A 7,442-nucleotide genomic window follows, 5' to 3' on the forward strand; every position below is an offset into this window, starting at 1 on the left:
GATGGAAGCCTGAGAGTCAGCCCCAAAAATGTCTTGGGGGGGAGGCTCACAGGGAGTATGGCGACGCTAGGTAGGAGACCTGCGCTAACTTCCTGTGGTTACCGGGGGGCTAGAGAGACCGGGCAGGCACCGTGTTATGCTGTGGTGCACACGTTGTCTCCAGTGCGGGTGCATAGCCCGGTGCGTTCTATTCCAGCTCCACGTATCGGCCGGGCTAGATTGAGCGTCGAGCCTAATGCCATGAAGCCGGCTCTACGCATCTGGTCCCCAGTGCGTCTCCTTGGGCCGGCTTACATGGCACCAGCCTTACGCTCGGTGTCCCCGGTTCGCCTGCATAGCCCAGTGCGGGCTATTCCACCTTGCCGCACTGGCAGAGCGACCGGGAGTATTCAACCAGGTAAGGTTGGGCAGGCTCGGTGCTTAAGAGCTCCAGTGCGCGTGCACGGTCCGGTCTACCCAGTACCACCTCCACACCCCAGCCCTCCGGTGGCAGCTCCCCGCACCAGGCTTCCTGTGCGTGTCCTCGGCCCAGTACCACCAGTGCCAGCACCACGCATCAGGCCTACTGTGCGCCTCGCCTCTCCTGCGCTGTTGGAGTCTCCCGCCTGTTTAGCGCTGCCAGAGCCTACCGCCTCTACAGCGTTGCTGGAGTCTCCTGCCCGTTTAGTGCAGCCAGAGCTGCCAGTCTGCATGGAGCAGCCGGAGCTGCCAGTCTGCAAGGAGCTGCCAGTCTGCAAGGAGCTGCCAGTCTGCAAGGAGCTGCCAGTCTGCATGGAGCAGCCAGAGCTGCCAGTCTGCAAGAAGCCGCCAGAGCTTCCAATCTGCATGGAGCAGCCAGAGCCGTCAGTCTGCCAGGACCCGCCAGTCAACCAGACTCTTCCAGATCCGCCAGACTCTTCCAGATCCGCCAGACTCTTCCAGATCCGCCAGACTCTTCCAGATCCGCCAGTCAGCCAGACTCTTCCAGATCTGCCAGTCAGCCAGGATCTGCCAGAGCCTTCCTCCTCTCCGCTGCTGCCGGAGTCTCCCGCCTATCAGGCACTGCTGCCGGAGTCTCCCGCCTGTCAGGCGCTGCTGCCGGAGTCTGAGGAGCCCCTCTGTCCCGAGCTGCCCCTCTGTCCCGTGTTATTTAGTAGGGTTGCCATGTCTAGGAGGTCACGGAAGAGGACTTGGTGGGGGAGGACTACGGTGAAGTGGGGGCCACGTCCAGCACCGGAGCCGCCACCGCGGACAGATGCCCACCCAGACCCTCCCCGATAGGTTCAGGTTTTGCGGCCGGAGTCCGCACCTGGGGGGGGGGGGGCGTGCTGTCACACCCTGACCATAGTTTATTTTGTATGTTTCTATGTTTTTGTTGGTCAGGGTGTGATCAGAGTGGGCATTCTATGTTGGGTGTCTTGTTATTCTATTTCTATGTCTGTCCTGATAAGGTTTGGCTGCCTGAGGCGGTTCTCAATCAGAGGCAGGTGTTAGTCATTGTCTCTGATTGGGAACCATATTTAGGTAGCCTGGGTTTCAGTGTGTTTGTGGGTGATTGTTCCTGTCTCTGTGTTTTGCACCAGATAGGGCTGTTTTTGGTTTTCGTGCGTTTGTTATTTTGTTAGTTTAATCGTGTATAGTTTCCTTATTAAATAAAATGAATCACAACTACGCTGCATTTTGGTCCGCTCCTCCTTCCCACAACGAAAGCCGTGACATATATTTGTATTGTATTCACTGTTTGTATTTCATGATTTATGATAAATAGTTACGAGCCTAAATGACTCGCGCATGATTACTATTGACTTCTTAATGAACTGTACTGTTGAATCCCTAAATTATGTTAATAATGAATTGATATGATTTGATCTTTGATTATGAATTTGATTGGATACATGTTGTTTGTTTCCTTTGTGATGCAGCACAGACTACTCAGTAAATATACCACTTTATGGTTAAAGGAATTCCTGCCTCAGTCTCATCCATTCCTGTCACCTGACACCTGACCACCTGTTCACCTTCACTGTCAGTCATCCTACCTGTCCAGCTACCCACACAGATTCCACTAATCTTTCACACATGTACAGTTCCATTCACTTCATTCTAGCCCTTATTATTCATCCTCCCCTCACCAGCCTCCTCTGGTGGTCAGTGGGCACAGCATGGTTGGGGTCAATTCAATTTCAATCATTTCAGAAGGTTAACCTAATTAAGAAGCATTGAAGGGAATTGGAATGTTAGTGTACTTCCTGAATTGAATGGAGAACCTCTAGTGACTACAGGCTATAGACTACACTGCTCAGTCCGTCTGTTAAGTTAACTAGTGACTCCCCATCCCGCATGCGGGAGCGTAATCATCGCCTGACACTAATTAGCATAACGCAACGGACATAAATATTCCTAGAAAATATTCCTATTCATGAAAATCACAAATGAAATATATTGAGACACAGCTTAGCCTTTTGTTAATCACCCTGTCATCTCAGATTTTCAAAATATGCTTTACAGCCAAAGCTAGACAAGCATTTGTGTAAGTTTATCGATAGCCTAGCATAGCATTTTGTCCAGCTAGCATCAGGTAACTTGGTCACAAATCAGAAAAGCAATCAAATTAAATCGTTTACCTTTGAGCTTCGGATTTTTTCACTCACGAGACTCCCAGTTAGATAGCAAATGTTCCTTTTTTCCAAAAATATTATTTTGTAGGCGAAATAGCTCCATTTGTTCTTCACGTTTGGCTGAGAAGTCGACCGGAAATTGTGGTCACGACTATGCCGAAAAATATTCCAAATTAGCTCCATAATATCCACAGAAACATGGCAAACGTTGTTTATAATCAATCCTCAAGGTGATTTTCAAATATCTATTCGATAATATATCCACCGGGACAATTCGTTTTTCAGTAGGACCGATTGGAATAAGGGCTACCTCTGTATTTTACGCAAGAATCCCTCTGAGCCATCAGGTGACCACTTACACAATGTAGCCATATACATTAGAGAGGCATATATATCCTGATAGAATCACTCAGAGCATCAGGTGACCACTATATACAGTGCCTTGCGGAAGTATTCGGCCCCCTTGAACTTTGCGACCTTTTGCCACATTTCAGGCTTCAAACATAGATATAAAACTGTATTTTTTTGTGAAGAATCAACAAGTGGGACACAATCATGAAGTGGAACGACATTTATTGGATATTTCAAACTTTTTTAACAAATCAAAAACTGAAAAATTGGGCGTGCAAAATTATTCAGCCCCCTTAAGTTAATACTTTGTAGCGCCACCTTTTGCTGCGATTACAGCTGTAAGTCACTTGGGGTATGTCTCTATCAGTTTTGCACATCGAGAGACTGAAATTTTTTCCCATTCCTTCTTGCAAAACAGCTCGAGCTCAGTGAGGTTGGATGGAGAGCATTTGTGAACAGCAGTTTTCAGTTCTTTCCACAGATTCTCGATTGGATTCAGGTCTGGACTTTGACTTGGCCATTCTAACACCTGGATATGTTTATTTTTGAACCATTCCATTGTAGCTTTTTGTCATGAGAAATTTCAATCCCAATGATGATAACAATCACTATAGCTTTGACCAATTCCCCCAGGTTGTAAAGCTAGGGTTAATAAGAATTAGGCAAAGACAAAGATTCTGCAAAAGGTTCGTTTATTCATGAGAGCTCTAAAAATAATATAATGCTCATAGCCATTTCTATAACTCCTACAAGCACCTACAAGTCTACAAGCACATCTGTTCCTCCCTGGGTGGAGGAACTTTATCTCTTATTATTACTTTAAACATATACATTCACTTATCACTAACAGGCCAGATACAGTAGGTTATAAACACACCCTGTTATTTCACTATTTAACCAGAACTGACTAACAGACCAGATACAGTAGGTTATAAACACACCCTGTTATTTCACTATTTAACCAGAACTGACTAACAGGTCAGACTAACAGTAGGTTATAAACACACCCTGTTATTTCACTATTTAACCAGAACTGACTAACAGGTCAGACTAACAGTAGGTTATAAACACACAATAATACACCATGTTGTTGCACTATTTACCCAGTTATTTAACTGACTAACAGACCAGATACAGTAGGTTATAAACACATTATATTATTTAACTATTTAACCAGATATTCAACTGACTAACACACAATAACATCATGTTGTTTCACTATTTAACCAGATAGTCATCTGACTGTAACGTTCTGTGCTTCACGGAAACATGGCTCACTGGAGAGACGCTATCCGAAGCGATGCGGCCAACGGGTTTCTCCACGCATCGCGCCGACAGAAACAAACACCTTTCTGGTAAGAAGAGGGGTGGGGGTGTATGCCTTATGGCTAACGAAGCATGGTGCGATGAAAGAAACATACAGGAACTCAAATCCTTCTGTTCACCTGATTTAGAATTCCTCACAATCAAATGTAGACCGCATTATCTACCAAGAGAATTCTCTTCGATTATAATCACAGCCGTATATATCCCCCCCCCAAGCAGACACATCGATGGCTCTGAACAAACTTTATTTAACTCTTTGCAAACTGGAAACCATTTATCCGGAGGCTGCATTCATTGTTGCTGGAGATTTTAACAAGGCTAATCTGAAAACAAGACTCCCTAAATTATCAGCATATCGATTGCGCAACCAGGGGTGGAAAAACCTTGGATCACTGTTACTCTAACTTCCGCGACGCATATAAGGCACTGCCCTGCCCCCCTTTCGGAAAAGCTGACCACGACTCCATTTGGCTGATACCTGCCTACAGACAAAAACTAAAAACAAGATGCTCCCACGCTGAGGTCTGTCCAACGCTGGTCCGACCAAGCTGACTCCACACTCCAAGACTGCTTCCATCACGTGGACTGGGACATGTTTCGTATTGCGTCAGATAACAACATTGACGAATACGCTGATTCGGTGTGCGAGTTCATTAGAACGTGCGTTGAAGATGTCGTTCCCATAGCAACGATTAAAACATTCCCTAACCAGAAACCGTGGATTGATGGCAGCATTTGCGTGAAACTCAAAGCGCGAACCACTGCTTTCAATCAGGGCAAGGTGTCTGGTAACATGACTGAATACAAACAGTGCAGCTATTCCCTCCGTAAGGCTATCAAACAAGCTAAGCGTCAGTACAGAGACATAGTAGAATCTCAATTCAACGGCTCAGACACAAGAGGCATGTGGCAGGGTCTACAGTCAATCACGGACTACAGGAAGAAATCCAGCCCAGTCACGGACCAGGATGTATTGCTCCCAGGCAGACTAAATATCTTTTTTGCCCGCTTTGAGGACAATACAGTGCCACTGACACGGCCTGCAACGGAAACATGCGGTCTCTCCTTCACTGCAGCCGATGTGAGTAAAACATTTAAACGTGTTAACCCTCGCAAGGCTGCAGGCCCAGACGGCATCCCCAGCCGCGCCCTCAGAGCATGCGCAGACCAGCTGGCTGGTGTGTTTACGGACATATTCAATCAATCCCTATACCAGTCTGCTGTTCCCACATGCTTCAAGAGGGCCACCATTGTTCCTGTTCCCAAGAAAGCTAAGGTAACTGAGCTAAACGACTACCGCCCGTAGCACTCACTTCCGTCATCATGAAGTGCTTTGAGAGACTAGTCAAGGACCATATCACCTCCACCCTACCTGACACCCTAGACCCACTCCAATTTGCTTACCGCCCAAATAGGTCCACAGACGATGCAATCTCAACCACACTGCACACTGCCCTGCCCTAACCCATCTGGACAAGAGGAATACCTATGTGAGAATGCTGTTCATCGACTACAGCTCGGCATTCAACACCATAGTACCCTCCAAGCTCGTCATCAAGCTCGAGACCCTGGGTCTCGACCCCGCCCTGTGCAACTGGGTACTGGACTTCCTGACTGGCCGCCCCCAGGTGGTGAAGGTAGGTAACAACATCTCCTCCCCGCTGATCCTCAACACTGGGGCCCCACAAGGGTGCGTTCTGAGCCCTCTCCTGTACTCCCTGTTCACCCACGACTGCGTGGCCACGCACGCCTCCAACTCAATCATCAAGTTTGCGGACGACACAACAGTGGTAGGCTTGATTAGCAACAACAACGAGACGGCCTACAGGGAGGAGGTGAGGGCCCTCGGAGTGTGGTGTCAGGAAAATAACCTCACACTCAACGTCAACAAAACTAAGGAGATGATTGTGGACTTCAGGAAACAGCAGAGGGAACACCCCCCTATCCACATCGATGGAACAGTAGTGGAAAGGGCAATACGTTTTAAGTTCCTCGGCATACACATCACAGACAAACTGAATTGGTCCACTCACACAGACAGCATCGTGAAGAAGGCGCAGCAGCGCCTCTTCAACCTCAGGAGGCTGAAGAAATTCGGCTTGTCACCAAAAGCACTCACAAACTTCTACAGATGCACAATCGAGAGCATCCTGGCGGGCTGTATCACCGCCTGGTACGGCAACTGCTCCGCCTTCAACCGTAAGGCTCTCCAGAGGGTAGTGAGGTCTGCACAACGCATCATCGGGGGCAAACTACCTGCCCTCCAGGACATCTACACCACCCGATGTTACAGGAAGGCCATAAAGATCATCAAGGACATCAACCACCCGAGCCACTGCCTGTTCACCCCGCTATCATCCAGAAGGCGAGGTCAGTACAGGTGCATCAAAGCTGGGACCGAGAGACTGAAAAACAGCTTCTATCTCAAGGCCATCAGACTGTTAAACAGCCACCACTAACATTGAGTGGCTGCTGCCAACACACTGACACTGACTCAACTCCAGCCACTTTAATAATGGGAATTGATGGGAAATGATGTAAATATATCACTAGCCACTTTAAACAATGCTACCTTATATAATGTTACTTGCCCTACATTATTCATCTCATATGCATACGTATATACTGTACTCTATATCATCGACTGCATCCTTATGTAATACATGTATCACTAGCCACTTTATGCCACTTTGTTTACATACTCATCTCATATGTATATACTGTACTCGATACCATCTACTGTATCTTGCCTATGCTGCTCTGTACCATCACTCATTCATATATCCTTATGTACATATTCTTTATCCCCTTACACTGTGTATAAGACAGTAGTTTAGGAATTGTTAGTTAGATTACTTGTTGGTTATTACTGCATTGTCGGAACTAGAAGCACAAGCATTTCACTACACTCGCATTAACATCTGCTAACCATGTGTATGTGACAAATAAAATTTGATTTGATTTTTAGACTAGCCTACTTCAATACAGCTAACTAACTAACCAAAAACACCCCTAAACTCGACTAGCCTGCTTCAATACAGCTAACTAACTAACCAAAAACACCCCTAAACTAGACTAGCCTACTTCAATACAGCTAACTAACTAACCAAAAACACCCTTAAACTAGACTAGCCTACTACTATACAACTAACTAACTAAGCAAAAACA

Source organism: Oncorhynchus masou, unplaced genomic scaffold, assembly GCF_036934945.1.
Source record: "Oncorhynchus masou masou isolate Uvic2021 unplaced genomic scaffold, UVic_Omas_1.1 unplaced_scaffold_814, whole genome shotgun sequence".
Taxonomy (NCBI): domain Eukaryota; kingdom Metazoa; phylum Chordata; class Actinopteri; order Salmoniformes; family Salmonidae; genus Oncorhynchus; species Oncorhynchus masou.